A 14668-nucleotide genomic window follows, 5' to 3' on the forward strand; every position below is an offset into this window, starting at 1 on the left:
GCAGTTCAACGTGTTTGATGTCCTTGGCTTAGTGAGTGTTTGCGATGTACTTAGGGGAGGGGGTCGGTGATTGGGGTATCCTTCCCCAAATCACCCCAAGGCCAGTGAATGGGGTGGCCTTGTGGGGAGGTTAGTGCTTGGGGCAGCTTTGTTTCTTTTCTTTGAGGGTCTCCAGTGGTCACTGAGAGTCATGGGGATCTGGGTGTTTGGGTCTGGATAGGCTAATGATAATCTGTTAGAAGTCATGAACTATGAAGTAGCCATGTGGCCCATATTTTGGGTATGATGTAGTTAGGCATTGTTACCTGAGAGATTTATGGGAGTTGGAGCTTGAGCAGTCTCTGCATTTTGGAGGGCTTTGGGGGTTTTAAGGCCCAATGACTTCTCATAGACTACATTAGTGCCTTCTTCAAAACCTGCTTTCCAACATCCTCTGTCCTCTAAATCAAGCTCCAACTCCCGGGGCCGCACAGCAGGAGATGAGCGGCGGGCAAGCGAGCGAAGCTTCATCGGCTGCTCCCCATCGCTCACATTACCGCCTGAACCACACCCCACTTCCGTGGAAAAATTGTCTTCCAGGAAACCGGTCCCTCGTGCCAAAAAGGTTGGGGACCTCTGCTCTAAATCACCTCCTCCTCTCACTGTCTCCACGGTGCTTTGTAATGACCAAGATCTAAATAAAATCTAAGGTAAAATGCTTTTACGAAAGATGTAGTATCTGGCCCTCTAGTTTTCAAATTTACCGCATATTTCTCTGGGATCCTCCCTTTTTGGACCTTCTGATGCACGAGAGGACATTTCCACATCCAAAATCTTGATAGCCAGAAATACACGTTGTTAAAATTTTGATATGTTTCCTTTTCCAAACTTTTCTGTTACTCATTTTATTACAAAGATGTGATAACACTGCATAAATGGCTTATAACTTGTCTTTTTAAAGAAACTTAACCTTCAAAAAAGAAAGTTAACCTTATACGATAAAATTGTTCCAGATTACTGACTTTTGGAACAAAGTCTTATTGATAGCTGCACAGTATTCTATAATGTGGATCTCGTTGCAATGTTGACTGAAGTTATATTAAATCTTTGCAATAACTTGGATAGACATGACTTTAAAATATTCATATAGATCTGGACATTGCTCGTTAAGTTTATTCCTAGATCTTATCTATATTTGCTGCCGTTACAAATAGCTTCTCTTTCCCTTTAACTATTTTTTTTTTAATATTTATTTATTTACTTGGCTGTGCCAGGTCTTAGCTGCGGCGTGCGGGATCTTCATTGTGGCATGCGGATCTTTTTAAGTTGCGGCCTGCAGGCTCTTAGTTGCAGCATGCAGGATCTAGTTCCCTGACCAGAGATTGAACCCGGTCCCCCTGCACTGGGAGCGCAGAGTCTTAACCGCTGGACCACCAGACAAGTCGCTTCCTTGAACTTTGAATTACTTTTATTTTATAGGTATAAAAGTAGATGATTAAAAAAAATTTTTTTTTCATTTCCTTACTGAACTCTTATTACTAATGTGTTTAAAGTGCTTCTTGTAGGTTTTCCAGGTAAGCAGTCAGCTGCAGTTAAGTTTAACTCAGAGAAAAGAATAGGGACTTTGGATTTCGGCAGACCTAGGTTTTTCTCCATATTCTGCCACTTACTATGTGAACTTGGGCATTTCTCAACCTGTGATTCTTTTCCCATTTGTTTAAAAAAAACTCAGTACTAACTACTCATATAGTTAGAGTACCTAGCACATAGTAAGTACCAAAGACACGTTTTAGCAAGCAGTATTCCAGTATATATATACCATTTCTCTGGATTTTAGGCTTTTAAATTTTTCTTCTTTTTTTAAATTTCTTTATATAATGGTCCTTCTCTAAATGTAGATCTAGTTTTTAATAATTTTAGCACAATTACATAATTTAATGAAGATAGCTTTGTTGTTGATGTTTCTTTATTATAAAATAGTTAGTTTGTTGTAAAATAAACCATCCAATAATACATGTTACTTTTTTTCTTTATCACATTAACCACCTGAAGAAAACGTAATTAAATTTTAGATTTTTATATGTGTGTATATCTAAAATACATACACACATACAAATAAGGACGCACACAACTCAGAAAAATATTATGCTCCCAGTTATAGTTTATTACAGCAGTGAATTTCTGTAATCCCCCAGGTCTTGGCTTCCTGGGATGAAGTAGTTCCAATGAAGGAAGGAACTGAAGGTACCAAGATCAACATTACATCCTTCACCAGAGACTCCATACTGGAGCTTCAGGGAAGAGACCAGAATCAACAATAGAGCAGATATTAGAGTTGCTGGTTGTTCCTAAGGGCTCCAGAAAATGTTCAAGTCCCAAGTGAGTTGGGTTTTTTTGTATATTTATTTTCCATTTGGCTTTCCAGTGGATTTTAGGAGGTTAAATACATATATTTAAAATATATGTTTATTCAATATTTACGAAGACTACACTATACCAGATCAGCATGAAAAGATAAGTGTCAGAATTCAGGAAAAAGGACTGAGACAAAAGATCAACTTCACAGTAAGGACGCAATGAGAATATGTAAGTCATATGTTTATACAAATTGTTTAAAGTTAACACATAGATTATAGCCTGTGAGCTCTAAATATTTAATAAAATTGAGCACAAACTTGTCTCTAGTATCCCCCGTTCCAGTTATCTATTGCTGCCTAACAAGCCACCCCAAAGTCTAGTGGTAAACGTTTATTTTGATCATCCTCATGGATTCAGTGGGTCAGAAAGTGAGACAGGACCCTATGGTGATGGCTTTATGTTTTTGGGTTACAAAGGCCATCCTCAGGTTCAGTGATTTACAAGAAGAACTCAACAGTACTCAGCAATGCAGTTATAATCACAGTTATGGATTATTACAACAAAAGGATACAGATTAAAATCAGCAAAAGAGGAAGGTGCACAAGGCCAGGTCCAGGAAACACCAGGCAGAAGCTTCCAGTTGTTCCCTCTCAGACAGAGTCATGTGGACATTGTTTTATTTTCCCAGCAATGATTTGTAACAACGCATATTGGGTATTGCTAATTAGTGTCTAGGCTTTTTATATGAGGTTGGTTACATAGGCAATGGCTGACCTTATGTCCAGCCCTTTCAGAAGTCAAGTTGCTACAGTGTGACCCAAGGCCTCCACCATAAATCACATTGATAGCAATAGACTATTTGGTGTGGCCCAATGCTCCTGTGTAAACAGATATTTCAAGGGCTTAGAGGTTACTTCCCATAAACTGGCAAGAGCCAGACCTTTCTTTGGCATGTGCAGGATATGGACAATACAGACTTTCTGTGCTAATCCTTTACTGTACAGCTTGTCTTACACACCATGATGTCTGGAACTTCAGCTGGGAAGACTCAAAAAGTTGGAGACTGGAATCATCTGGAGGCTTCTTCATTCCCATGTCTTTTTCCAGGATCACTTGACTCAAAAGCTAGGCTTAGCTGAGGTTTTTGACCAGAGCACTTATGCATGGCCTCTCCATGTAGCTTGGACTTCTCACAGTATGATGCTGTATCCTGCGAGAAACAGACTGAAGCTACACTGCCTTTCTGCCTTACCCTTGGAAGTTAGCATTTTCATTTTGTTACACGCTATTGGTTAAGAGTAAGTCACTAAGACCAGCTAGATTCAAGGGGAAGGGAATAGGGTCCACCTCTTGATGGGGAGTGGAAGAAGGTTTGCAGAAGGTTTTTTGTAATGGGAGATAAACTATTGTGGTCTTCTTTGGGAAATATAATTTACCACATGGCTATAATGAAAAACTTGCTGGTGATTTGTTTTGCCTTAAGGAGAAATCTCTTCTAGGAAAGTGAAATAGTTCATGTCCCTGAAGTAGGAAGAAATTTCTTTGATGGGTTATTATTTTGATCATATGGTGCTCAGTGCCTTCAGTGCAAGCCACTGATAAAGTGGTAAGTTTCGTTTGGTTATTTCTCAGCAGTCCTCAGATAAGCCAGTGGTGTCCTGCCAAAGCCAAAATCAGAGTGATCAGAGTGCTTCAGGGTTTCAAAACAGTGTAGCCCAAATCCATGACCTCCTGGTGGCCTGGGGTGAAACCTAGATTATCAAGAAGAATGGATGGATTCTGTGACTATCAAATGGTCTTCCACTAACAGTCCTCAAAATTCAGTTTTTTATTTAAATCAGTGGTTCCCATCTGGGGATGATTTTGTCCCCCCAGGGCACATTTGAGAATATCTGGAGACATTTTTGATTGTCATGACTGGGGAGCGATATTAATGGGATCTAGTAGATAGAGGCCAGGGACACTGCTAAACATCCTACAATGCACAAAGCCTCCACAAAAAAAAAAAAAAAAAAAGTCTCCATAACAGAGAATTATCCAACCCCTAAATGTCAATAGTGCCAAGGTTAAGAAATCCCAGTCTATATTAATTAACGAACAGTTCCAAGTTACCTTTACTAGCAAAGTCTTAGAATATTCCCATCATGATCTCTTCACACCCAAAAATGTAGTATAAACTCTCAGTTCATAGTTAATACTTAACCTCTTTCTTTTAAAAATATCCAATATCTCAGTGTCAAAGTTTCAAATAGTCTAGAAGTTTATAGAGCTAAACCCTTATGTCCTCCATCAGTGCTTTTTCTCTACCACCAAGATAAATAATCCAAAAACGTTTATGTGTATTATTCTGACTTCCCATGTCATTAGTTACATATGTAAATATGAATTCATATGAATTTGAGTTGAGGTCCCTGGCTCACCCTCAAGCTCAATGATTCTCTAGAAGAACTCACTGGACTCAAGAAAGCAGTTATACTCACAGTTATGGATTATTAAAGTGAAAAGATGCAAATTAAAATCAGCAAAGGCAAAAGATACACAGAGCCAGGAGCTTCCAGGTTTGGAATTTTTAAAAAAACGATACAAATGAACTTACTTACAAAACAGAAAGACTCACAGACATAGAAAACAAATGTAGGGTTACCAAAGGGGAAAAGGGGGGCGGGCAGGGATAAATTAGGAGTTTGGGGTTAAAATATACACACTACTATATAGAAAATAGATAACCAACAAGGACCTACTGTATACCACAGAGAAATATATTCAATATCTTGTAATAACCTATAATGGAAAAGAATATATATATGTATATATGTACACACATACATATATATTTGTTTTGTTTTGTTTTGTTTTGTTTTGTTTTTTGCTGTACGCGGGCCTCTCACTGTTGCGGCCTCTCCTGTTGCAGAGCACAGGCTCTGGACGTGCAGGCTCAGCGGCCATGGCTCACGGGCCCAGCTGCTACGCGGCATGTGGGATCTTCCCGGACCGGGGCATGAACCCGTGTCCCCTGCATCGGCAGGCGGACTCTCAACCACTGCACCACCAGGGAAGCCCTACACATATATTTTTAACTGAAATACTTTACTGTACACCTGAAACTGACACAACACTGTAAATCAACTATATATCAAAACACAAAAAACACTGACATAGTGTAGCCCAAGACCTCAGGAATATAAAAACATTCATCAGGCTGGATATTTCAGGGGTTCAAAGTTATCTCCCAGGAGCAAATCAAGGACAGGCCTTTCTTTGGAATGTACAGGGTTTGGGCAACCCAGGTCTGCTTTACTACACAGTACCTAAATATACACATTGTCATAATTAATGTTAGAGTTTATATACTTTCTTTTAACATATATACACTTAACCACTTATTTGGAAGTCTCTCCATTATCAGTATATAACTAACAAATAATAATAAGTGGAAAATGTTTTGAGTACACCACCTGCTCTAATTCAGTCATTTAATTTCACAACTTAGGAGGAAACGTATTTTCAGTGTTTTGAATGCTCATGTTTTCACTGTGCTATCATTCATATTACTTCTTTCTGGAATGCCATGCCACCTCTTCCCTCTGCAATTCGCCGTAAAACATAGACTTGATCTCATAAGAATTAGTTCCAGATTCACCTCTGTGAAGTTTACCCTTTACAATTTTTCTTCTCCCCATTGATGCCCACATGGTATATATTTATATATACTTACTTGACATGTATAAATCTATTGTTCTCTTGTGCACTTACATCTCTCTCTTTGCAAGCTAGTGTGTTCCTTCAGGGTAGAAGTGAGACTTATTTACAAAGGAACGCTTGATATACTGTCTGACATATAGGTGCATACACACAGGTTGTGTGGGTTCCTAGATTAAAGGACTTAAGCATGTTCTCTATTCTACTCCTTTTTTTGTGAATGGATGAACATGTGAGTCAGTGAATGATTGGATGTTAGCACAAATATAGGATATTTTAAGTAAAAAAATTGGTTTTCCTACAAAGTATAATGCAAAACTAGTTACATAGAAAGAAGTCAAATAGCTTACCATGGGAAAAGTAATAAGAATTTCCTATTTATCTTCCTATTATGAACCAATGATGATCCCTTTAGGATGAATAGGAATGTTCTATTACAGGGCTCACTATCATTCAAGGATGTGGCTGTGGTTTTCACCTGGGAGGAGTGGCAGCTACTGGACCGTGTTCAGAAGAACCTGTATCAAGATGTGATGTTGGAAAATTATATCAACTTGGTATCAGTGGGTAAGGAGAGCGTTCCCTGGGTAATGTAGGCAGCGGATTGCCTTTTCTTTCTCAGGGATGAAAGGGGTGGAGGCTTACAACTGCCTTACTTTCTTAGAATTGAGTTTCATACATCATAGATTTCAGTACCCTGTGGCCTCTAACAGTATTTTTCTCTCACTTCCAAAGCAAAAGTTCTTTACTTGGCTGAGGTGCAATTTGTTCAGCCCCTTAAATGTAACCTTTCCCAGTTTACAGAGGGCTTGTATTTGGGTCCATGGGTCCTCTGTAATTCCCCTCGAGTAGGGTATCAAGTTACCAAAACAGATGCATTCTACCGGTTGGAACAAGAAACACCACGGATAATAGAGGAAGAAAGCCAGAGTCAGATTCACCCAGGTGAGTGAAAAAATAGCCCTGTGGGATAAAAGGAAGTTAAAATCCTAGTTGTCCAGAAAGAGGGAGGTACCTCTCAAATGTCTGGAGAAATCTTGAAATTTTTAAGCTTTGAATGTGACTCAGAACAGCTGGCATGGGCTCCCATATACATTAACATTGACTCCACTTTTTTTTTTTTTTTTTTTTGGCCGCACTGTGCCCCTTACGGGATCTTAGTTCCCTGACCAGAGTTCGAACCCAGGCCCTCGGCAGTGAAAACGCCATGACTCCACTTTCTAATCTCTCCGTATTAAGTCTCTTTTGCCTGATTTTAAAAAGCACATTTCCTTATTTTAGATATTTTGATCAGATCCCTCTCTAGTCCATCTTGGAACTTGCTCTCCTAAATAATCTTCCTCCTTGTTATCCTCAGTTTACCTGCCTTCTTGTCTCTACCTCCCTAATCCATGGTTATAGCCCTCTTTTCTTATATACTCAAGCATTCATAAATTCTCCCTTCTTCCCATTCTGTGTATCTCTCATGCCTCTTGTAGTTTATTCCTTCTTTTTTTTTTTTCTTTTTCATTTTCTTTATCTCCTTTCACTTATAAATGTCACAGACTTTAGGTATATACCCACAGTCTCCTTTCCTCTTCTCTCTTTGGCCTTTGCTGAGATTCTACTCCTTCTATTACATGGTCATTATGGATTCATTGGTCTGTTTCTAGAAGACACATGGCAAGTTGATAATCATAGAGACTGGCACAAAGGAAACCATGGCAACCTGGAAACTACGGAGAGTTACCACAAAGATAATACATTTGGAAAAATATCTTCTCTGAGCTTAAACCTTGATATCTCCTTAGCACAAAGATCTCATACACTTGACATACTTGGGAAACATCTGAAACCTAATCTAGAGTGTATTACTCAGAATAAAAGCTATGCAAGAAATGAAGTTGAATTTATTCAATATGACAAATTATTTCTTTACACTAAGCATGAGAAAATTCATACTGGACAAAAATACAATGAATATAATCAACATATGAAAGTTTTCAGCCATAAGTCACAGCTTATTAAATATTGGAAAACTCAAACAGCAAAGAAACACGATAACTGCAGTGACTGTGGGAAAGCCTTTTCTCAGAAGTCAGACCTTATTAAGCATCAAAGAACACACACAGGAGAGAAATCCTTTGGATGCAGTAGATGTCAGAAAGCCTTCAGGCGGAAGTCCCATCTCATTTTACACCAGAGAACCCATACAGGAGAGAAACCCTATGGGTGCAACAAATGCGGGAAAGCCTTTACTGATAAGTCATGCCTTAATAAACATCAGAGAACTCACACAAGAGAGAAATGGTTTGAGTGTCATGTATGTCAGAAAGGCTTCAGCGATAAGTCACAACTCACTTTACATCAAAGAACTCACACAGAAGAGAAACCCTACAGATGTGAAGAATGTCAGAAAAGCTTCAGCAATAAGTCACAGCTTATTATTCATCAGAGATCTCACACAGGAGAGAAACCCTATGGTTGCAGTGAGTGTGGGAAAACATTTCCCCTTAAGTTTAGCCTCATTTTACATCAAAAAACACATACAGGGGAAAAACCTTATGGATGCAGTGAATGTGGGAAAGCCTTCATCCAGAGATCTGAGCTCATTAGACATCAGAGAACTCACACAGGAGAGAAACCATATAATTGCAGTGACTGTGGAAAAGGCTTTAGTGTAAAGTCACTCCTCAATACTCACTTGAGAACTCACAGAGGAGAGAAGCCCTACGGATGCAGTGAATGTGGAAAAACATTCTCCATCAAATTTAGTCTCATCCTACACCAAAGAACTCATACAGGTGAGAAACCCTATGAATGCAGTCAGTGTCAGAAAGCTTTCACCCAAAAGTCACATCTCACTATTCATCAGAGGTCTCACACCGGAGAGAAACCTTATGAGTGCAGTGAATGCCACAAAGCCTTCAGCCGGAAGTCATATCTCCTTATTCATCAGAGAATTCACTCAGGAGAGAAACCTTATGAATGCCATGAATGTGGGAAAGCTTTCTGTCACAAGTTTAGCCTCATCGTTCATAAGAGAATCCATACAGGAGAGAAACCCTATGGATGCAGTGAATGTGGGAAAACTTTCCCTATCAAGTTTAGCCTCGTTTTACATCAGAAAACACATACAGGAGAAAAACCCCACGAATGCAGCGAATGTCAGAAATCTTTTGCCCAGAGGTCACATCTTATTATACATCAAAGAATTCACACGGGTGAGAAACATTATGGATGCAGTGAGTGTTGGAAAACTTTCTCCCACAAGTTCAGCCTCCTTTTACATCAGAAAACTCATAGAGAGAAATTGTGAAGAAACATGCAAACAATATCCAGAAGTTGTCATTGAAAGGAAATAGCTCCTTACACTCCAGAGTTTACATAGGAGTGAAACCTTAAGACTGCAGTAGATGTGGACCTGTTTTCTTTTCAGAATCACAACTTATTACTTATCAGAGAGCGGTACTGCATAGAATGCCAGACAGGAGGAAATACCTTTCCCGATGAATGTCAATTGAATGTAGCCCAGAGAGAATAAATAGGAACTTCTGCATATGTTTTAATTGTGGGGATGTTGTTGGTATGAAATTCAGCTACATTGGTATCAGAAAATTGACATTCAGGGGAAAAGTCTATGCTTTAAAGAATCTTGGAATCATGCTTTCATGGGTATCATTTTATGAGGGAATTAATTTTCTGTAACTGTGACATAATAAACAGCACTATAGAAAGTATTAAATACGTAAATAAATACAGTAGTCAGAAAACAAAGCAAAAGTTATATCAGAACCATGTGAGAATATGTAAGTGTTTTGTACCTATTTTTATTATAAAATGATTGTTTGTATTTGGGAATTGCGTGTGTTAGCCTAACAGTTGTGACTTCCTAGTCCATGTGCTTAAATGTCATAAAACTTTACCATAGAATATCTTCACTGAGTCTTTGTATCATTACAATGCTACATAAATTGTAACTGAACTACATGGTTCATTATTTTAGTAAAAACTCTTAAGGGCTTCCCTGGTGGTGCAGTGGTTAAGAATCCACCTGCCAATGCAAGGGACATGGGTTCAAGCCCTGGGCCGGGAAGATCTCACATACCATGGAGCAACCAAGCCTGTGTGCCACAACTCCTGAGCCTGAACTCTAGAGCCCACAAGCCACAACTACTGAAGCCTGCGCACCTAGAGACCGTGCTCCACAACAAGAGAACCACTGTAATGAGAAGCCTGCGCACCTCAACGGCCCCCACTCGCCCCAACTAGAGAAAGCCTGCACGCAGCAACAAAGACCCAACTCAGCCAAAAAAAAAAAAATCTTAATACTGAATATCTCATCTCCTCTACCACGCCCCACTGTATGCTGGTATTAGTAAGTGGGCCTGGAAATTTTTGAGTCTCTCTTGAGTGAAACTTTCTTTCATCGATTCTAAGATGGAAAATTTTCCCCACGTATTAATAACTCTGAAGTTAAAATACAGCATAGAGTTGATGGCTTGACATATTTATTTATTTATTGGAAGTTAACATTTTTAATTTTACTGCTGCTTTTTCTATCATAAACTACATCAAGGTGTGAATGGGACTGAGGCCGCAACATTGATTTTTTTTTTTTACAGTTAAATTATTTTATTTAGGTTTCTTTAAGGAATTTTTGTATATTTTACACATCTTAAATTTTATAGCATATATATAGGAACATATTTATAGAAATATATAGAAATAGAAAATACGTAACCTGGAGGGACAATTCTGAAACACCAGATCCTAAATTATGCAAGGCCATTTGTGGACAAAAGTCTCACCTGCTATTTTTCTGGTTACCAATTCTGATGTGTTGCAGAGTGGGAGGGGGTTTCCCTATGCCACTAAGAAATTCTTAGACCCTGGCTGTCCTACAATTCAAATCAATTCTGACCTATCTACCCAGAGATAGCATAAGATTCCATAGGTTAAGGGTTCAGTTTTATATGGCTGTCCTCCTCTCCACTTCAGAGGATAGCAAGTCCAGATTGTCCCCTGTGCTCCTCACCAACAGGCTACAAATTGGAGGTTCTGATGACTCCCTCCACAGATTCAATAATTTGCTAGAGAGGCTCACAGAACCCACAGAAACATTTTACTTACTGGATTATTGGTCTATTATAAAAGGATATAACTCAGGAACAGCCAGATACAAGAGAGGCATAGGACAAAGTATGGGGAAAGGGTGCAGAGCTTCCATGCTCTGCCTAAAATGTGACTCTTCCTGAACCTCCACATGATCACCAAATCAGAAGCTCTCCAAATCCCATTCATTTGGAGGCTTTGTTACATAGGCATGATTGATTAAATCATTGGCCACTGGCTATTTTTTTTTACAGTGTGATATCAACATCTTTATCTGAAAAATAAATAAGTATACATATAATATATAAATTCATACAATCTGAGTAACTACTGCAGAATATTTTTGTCATTGTAGTTGAACCATCAGAAGATACTCCTATGAAAAACCTTAACTCCAAACCATATTTTTGACAGGGTAATGATCCACAGTTTTGTACATTTTAGAGTTCACTGTGTTTGATGGCAACTAAGCTGAAAAAATATGCTAATTTTTCCTTCTTATCACCATCATGTGCAAATTACACATATTCTTGATGAACGCAAATGTTACTAAATTCTGCATGTAAATGATATTTAAGTTTTGATGGTTCACCGATTCTTTTGCCAGTACACCTCCACAAATTACATACCACATACCCAGAACCCACAAAATTCAAAATTTCTGGAATCCAATAAAGATTACCAAGCCTACAAAAAACAGGAAACTATGATCTAAACTGAGGATAAAAATCTATCAGAGTTGACACAAATGTTAGCATTAGTAGACAAGGACACTAAAAGAGTTATAACTGTAATCCATAAATTTTAAAAGTTAAGTAGAAACATAGAAGATATTTTTAAAAACCCAAACTGAATTTCTTTTTTTCTCCACAACTCACACACACACACACACACTGTATTTTATTGTTACAAGAGATAAATAAACTGACACCAAGCATTGTAAATGGATGACCACAACAAAAGCAACAATGATTGCAATTACCAAACACGAAACACACTCATACTATGTCATAATATTGACATTCAGTCCAGTAATCCTTCACTGCAACAGCCCCTCTACTTTGCAGTGAAAATTGATTTGTATATTTTTTCCCTCTGAGTCCTTGTGGGATTTTTTTTTTATTCAAACAGAAAGTCACAAAAATTATAATCACCCTCATCGGTTCACTCAGTCCCATGTAATTAATTATTTTTCATCTTGATCTTTTGTTAGCATTTTTATGAATTCATCAGTTTTCCATTAGAGTTCTGAAAATGCTTATTCATTCAGTTCAGCAGTATAGTCAGTTACCAGAAACCTGTACTTGTCGGAGTCTTTTCCATGAATTCCTTGAAGATGAAACCCCTTTATAGGAACATTTTTGTGAAAGCATCAGAGTACACCCAGAACTGTCTGTAAATGACAAAAGACTTAAAAATGACCATGGTTAAAGATTTGATGGAGGGCTTCCCTGGTGGCGCAGTGGTTGAGAGTCCGATGCAGGGGATGCGGGTTCGTGCCCCAGTCCGGGAAGATCCCACATGCCGCGGAGCGGCTGGGCCCGTGAGCCATGGCCGCTGAGCCTGCGCGTCCTCCGCAATGGGAGAGGCCACAACAGTGAGAGGCCCGCGTACCACAAAAAAAAAAAAAAAAAAAAAAGATTTGATGAAAGTTCATAATAATGCAACTGACAAGGAAATTTAATTATCTCTGAGATATACATTTTAAAGTAATAACTATAATTATGACTTATAACATTATACCAGAACATATAAGATTTTTAGAAATTTCATATAATGTCTGAAACATTTATATTAACATGTTTCCACACAAATAACCCAAAGAAAGTTTAGTGTTAGTTGTTTTTCTTTTTTGTTTGTTTGTTATTTTATACTGCAGATTCTTTTGTTTGTTTGTTTGTTTGTTTTGGGGGAGGTTTTTTTTGCGGTACGCGGGCCTCTCACTGTTGTGGCCTCTCCCGCTGCGGAGCATTGGCTCCGGATGCGCAGGCTCAGCGGCCATGGCTCACGGGCCCAGCCGCTCCGTGGCATGTGGGATCTTCCCGGACCGGGGCACAAACCCATGTCCCCTGCATCGGCAGGCGGACTCTCAACCACTGCGCCACCAGGGAAGCCCTGCAGATTCTTATTAGTCATCAATTTTATACACATCAGTATATACATGGGCTTGACATATTTAAATGGAGAACTTGGTACATAAAATAGTAGTGTATCATACAACCGAAGTTATCTTAGATTGGATGAAATACAGTAGAAGTCAACATCTTTATAATTTTCTTTCTTCTAAAACAGCCACATATTTAGGGTTTGAAGATGATGACTGTTCACAGGTTTTATACCCCATTTGAGTTCTAAACAGTTTGAGCAAAAGTCCCCGGTATCAGAAGATAAAATTAAATATTAGCTTGAGTCCTGGTATTGCTTGATTGGATAATGTGTTTTGTTCCTATGGTCAAATAAAATGGTCTCCTATTTCCCCCATATTGCACAAGATGTACTTCCTTTTGAAAGAGCATAAGCCAAACTTTAGATATGTTTTTATTAATCCCTTTCTAGAATGTAACTGCAAAGTCTCAAATTCTTTTCTGAAATGGGGATTAAACTCAAGTTACAATGAGCTTGACTTTAACTTTACAAGATTTGGTTTCCTTTTCAAGCATAACATTTTACCTTAAAATAAAACACAGACATCAACAACAGTAAGAACAAGGTGCAGACTGGAAGAATATATCGCAACACTTAACTGAAAAAGACGAAAACTTAGACTGTAAAAAGAGCTCTTATGAATCTGGGGATGCAGAAGAATTAGGATCACTAAGACAAAGTCTCAACATCCAGTTTGACGAGGGTTAAGTTGTAATCCACTGCAGTTGCTAATCAACAGTGCACTCCGAGAGGAATTTAAATAGAAAACAGAATGAGGCACTCTGGGCTTAGAATGTACATGAACAGGCAAGCCCCATAGGTAGTTAGATGAATATCTCAGGAAGAATTTTAATGACACTGGATTCTCACATCTTCCCATACAGAGATAAGCCCTAAAAAGATTAACTTGAGAAATGTTTTTCTTTATGATTAGCAATAAATCTTTTACCAAGATGTATGCCTTACTGCATGTAGTTCCTAGCCAAAACTCATATATAGAAGGGCTTCTCCCCTACCTCTTCAGAGCGATTTCCTCAGAGCTAATGTCACCACAAAACTGGGTTCATCTCTTGGTGACTGCCGAGCCAACAGGCACAACCAAGCCAAAGATGGGGAGAAGGAAGGATTTATTACTTGTAGTAAGTAAGAAGAACACCATGGATCTTTTCCAAAGCAGTGTCTCCCAGGAACAGCAAAACTGGGGAAGTTTTAAGCTAAGGGTACATGCATATTCAAGAGGGGGCTTGAGCAGAGGAGAATTCAGCATAAAACTGGGGCAAAAGTTGACAGTGTTCAAACTTTAGCTGACTGAAGTCAGGAGAGTCAAGATCATCATTCTCTCCTCTACCTAAGTGAGGGCCTTAGTTCCTGTGTAACTCAAAGATACATTATT

At 38.7% G+C, this 14668-nt stretch overlaps 1 pseudogene; it reads left to right on the forward strand.

Annotated features, from left to right (window-relative positions):
- LOC136140962 (zinc finger protein 850-like) overlaps window positions 1-14668 on the forward strand; it is a 397037-nt pseudogene that overhangs the window by 323442 nt on the left and 58927 nt on the right.

Source organism: Phocoena phocoena, chromosome 20, assembly GCF_963924675.1.
Source record: "Phocoena phocoena chromosome 20, mPhoPho1.1, whole genome shotgun sequence".
Taxonomy (NCBI): Eukaryota; Metazoa; Chordata; class Mammalia; order Artiodactyla; family Phocoenidae; genus Phocoena; species Phocoena phocoena.